This window comes from Zalophus californianus, chromosome 3, assembly GCF_009762305.2.
Source record: "Zalophus californianus isolate mZalCal1 chromosome 3, mZalCal1.pri.v2, whole genome shotgun sequence".
NCBI classification, from domain to species: Eukaryota; Metazoa; Chordata; class Mammalia; order Carnivora; family Otariidae; genus Zalophus; species Zalophus californianus.
This window is the reverse complement of record NC_045597.1, coordinates 147,515,350-147,519,681: the sequence shown is the minus strand read 5'-3', so window position 1 is coordinate 147,519,681 and position 4,332 is coordinate 147,515,350.

Here is a 4,332-nt window from a genome sequence, read left to right as displayed (position 1 = left end):
AACTTGCAACCATCGATTAAGAAACTAAACAGAAATCCAAGCTGCCATTCAATGCAGGCATGAGTTGGCAGTTTAAGTTAAACAAGCTAAAGCAAAAACATTTGTATTCTAGGCATAATGACAGAATCTAGAATGCACCCAATGTAATATTCATAATTCTTAGAACAAAATCAAATTATTCAGTCAGGAAAATGTGATCTAGTATCAAATAAAAAACTATCAACAAATGGTAAGTGCTAATTAACTCAGATGCTGCAACTGTCAGACCAAGACTTTAAACAACTATTTGGACTATGTTCATTGAAGTAAAGGAAAATATATTTACAATGAAAGAAAATATAGGAAGTATCAGCAGAAAATAGCAAAATGAATAAAAAATCCAGTGGAAATATTAGATCTGAAAATACAGAGATGAGGAGCTCCAAATTCTATGTATAAATTCTGATAAACTCTCTGGCTGACTTTGAAACCATGCATACGCAAAGCACACTCAAAGCAGCACAAATCAAGATGATTCGTTATTAAGGAAATGCAATTTAAAACTCCAATGAGATCTAATACACACCCATCAAAATGTCTACAGTTAAAATAACTGCCAACATCAAATGTCAGCAAGAATGTAAAATAACCAGACCTATTTGATTTTTGATTGGAATAACCAACCAATATATAGTTGGTTGAATGTAAAATGGTGAAACATCTTTGAAAGACAATATGGAAGCTTTTCTTTTTTCCCTTTATTTTTAAGTAAAAATAAACTACTTTTTGACCTAGCAGTCCCCACCTGGGTTTTTATTCAAAAGAAATGAAACTTATTTTTAAAATATAGGTGTAGATAAATAACTGTTCTATTTCATAATAGCCAAAACTATGGAAACAGCCCAAGTGTCCTACAATAGGACAATTGCTGAACAAATGTGGTATATTCACACAATGGAATGCTACTCAGCAATGAGAAGGAACAAATTAATGATATACACAACAGCATGGTCAATCTCAAGAATGTTTTGTTGAGTGAAATAAGCTTTCTCTAAAGAATGTATACTGAATGATTCCAATTACATGAGTTTGTAGAACAAGTAAAACTAACGCTTATGGGGGAAGAAGCATGGCGAAGCTAACATTTGAAGGAGTGTGGGTAAGAACTAGGTGGGAACGGAAGTAAAGGAAATTTATGTCTGATGATAACGTTCTCTACTTTGATAAGGATTTGGGTTACATAGGAATATTCATTCATTAAAACTCAGCAATGTACACTTAAGATTCATGCATTTTTTTGCATGTGAATATTATATCAAAAAAAACTTGAGCAAATATTGAACTCTGTCCATACTCCAGTGTTCAGGGGTAAGTAGAACGACACTTGCATTCACTTTGAAATGCGTGAAGGAAAAGATAAAAGGAATTATGGGAAACCTAGTTAAAATAAAGAGCCACAAATAGCCAAATGGTAAGAAAATTATAAGAAGAAAACCTGTGAATATTTGATTGAAGTTTATTTTATTTTGATGCAGTTTGCTATGTCAGCTCCCAAAAGAAAAAAGAAAAAGTTGGTGTTTAGACTGATGGAGAATGATAAATAACAAATCAAATAATAACCAAATATTACACATTTTGTATAATTTGTTAAGATATATCAACTTTGTCTCAGCAGAACTTTAGAATATTAGCAATATCTATGTAGAAGTCAAGTTAGTGTTCTTAAAATTCTCATGATACAGCATACTGACAGATTAAATAAATTCTTGATATAGATCAAGGATTTTACAGTTCAGATCTGTGGGGGAGGGTTCTGAAATGGACAATATGTGATTGTCTGCAGGAAAAAGAATCAGAAATTGAATTATCTGGATTCTGATTTTATATCAACTTGAGGTTTCATGAAGAAAGAGAATGCAATAGGACTATTGAGTATATGCATGTCCTCAGATGGAAGACAGGAGCATTTAGTGGACCTTCAGAGATTGTGACAAAAGAATAATGTCTGTGTGGAAGTGATTGCTTTGTTTGCTTTGGAAAGCATAAGCTATTGATAGAGATAAAAAGAGATTCTATTACTTTGATTGTACTGAGGAACCCAGAAAGAAGTTATTAAAATAAACATTTTGACTATACTAACTACATCCTGGATTTCCAGTGTCCCCCTTCTTTACTACCCATACTTTTTGTCCAGAGAGGCATGTGTCCATTTAAATATACTCACCTCCTCAAGACTGTCTTGCAGCTAGTGTGGCCATGTATTACAGTTCTGGATGAAAAGATGTAAAATCAGTAGACCTGAGTTTCTGGGAAAACTTTTGGCTTCATCCTGTTCTTTTCTTTATACCTTCTTTCTGGGAAAACTTTTGGCTTCATCCTGTTCTTTTTCCTTATACCTTTAAACATAGACTGAAGTCAGAATAGCCTTCTTGGACCATGACGGAAAAAAGTCACAGATGTTGGAATGCTGAAAGATTGAAGGAAGCTTTTTTTTTTTTTTTTGACAGCTAAATGAGCTCTTATTCCAGACTTCTAATTGCACGAGAAAAATAGTCTTATTTGTTAAAGCTTCTGTAGGCAGGTGTTTTTTTTAACTAAATCCAATTGTTAAACTGTTAGAGAAAGGATGACCAAATATCCAGAAATAAATTCTCAAACAATGAAGAGGAATATAAAGCCTGGATTCCAGAGACTCAGGAAAACAGTGATAGGATTCAAAGAATCAACACAAAAACAGAAACAAAAACATGAGTAAAGTTTAAATGGAAATTCGTTTTAACATAGTACCTCAGAAATAACCTTCAAATTTATGTCTTACATCTAGAGAATTATAGCAAAATACTTATTAGATGGAAATGCAAACCTAGATACTTCAGAGTTAACATAAAGGCCTATTTCAATCGAGAAGGAAATTCCCTTAACAGCTAAAGGAGCTGGATCCTGACTTTTTGAGAAGTGAGGTGCGGTGGAGATTTTAGCTAATATAGACCCAAAAAATTACCAATGGTTTTGGAAACTGAGACAACTGAACATATCTTGAAAGAAATGACATTGGCTCAAGGAAGAAACTGTCTTAGGACATATTGTGTCTGGGACTCACAGTTTGTTCTGATTTTCTATTTGCCCTGTCTATTGAAAAAAAAAATGTTAGTGTTCCATGCTATCTTCTCTATGGATTCATATCTGTATCTCTTTGATTTATTTTTAGTCACTGCTCTGAGGAATACAATTTACATTCTTTCACAATATACCCACAAATACTATTAAACTACTTTATATAGCATAGTGTAAGAATCCTTTAAGAATATAAGACTGTGAAAGAATAAAGATGCAAATTGATTTTTGATATATACCTAGAAGCATTATTGCTGGGTCACATGGTATATTCAATGTTTAACTTTGTGAACAATTGTCGAAGTGTTTTCCACAGAGGCTATACCATTTCATATTTCCACCAGTGCTCTATGAGGCTTTCAATTTCTCCACCTCCTTCCAATACTTATCTTTTGTTTTTGTTTTTTCATAGTAGCTATCCTAGTGGGTATGAACTGGTCTCTCATTGTGGTTTTGAAGTATTCCTAATGACTAATGACAATGAATATTTTTCATATGCTTATTGGCCTTTGGTTTATCTTCTTCGTTCAATTCCCCTGATTTTTAGGTTAAAGGTTTTATTTATTTTTCAGAACAAATTTAGGTATATAGAGCAGAAAAATTGAGCAGAAAGTAGAGAATTCCCAAATACATTCTCACTCCATTGTCCCTATTATTAACATCTTACATCACTATGGTACATTTGTTAACAGAGATGAGCCAATACTGATACCTTATTATTAACTAAAGTACATAATTTACATTAAGGTTCACTCTGTGTTATATTTTCTATCATTTTTAACATATGTATAACATGTATCCACCATTATAGTCTCATAAGGAATAGATTTGGTGCCCTAAAAATCCCTGTAATCCACCTTTTTATCTCTCCTTCCTTTCCTCCCTCCTTTTTCTGTCCCTTTCTTCCTTACCTCTAAACCCCTGAAAACCATGATTTTTTTTATTGTATTCATAATTTTGCCTTTTCCAGATGTCATATGGTTGGCAATGTATGTAGGCTTTTCAGATTGGCTTGTTTCACTTAGCAATATCCATTTAAGATTTTCCCATGTCTTTTCACGGCTCAGTAACTCATTTCTTTTTAGTGCTGAATAGTATTCCATTTTCCGAATATACTACAGTTTGTTTATTCATTCACCTGTTGGAGTTCATCTTGGTTGCTTCCAAGTTTTGACAATTGTGAATAAAACTGCTATAAATATTTGTGTGCAGACTTTTGTGAAGATATAAATTTTCAGT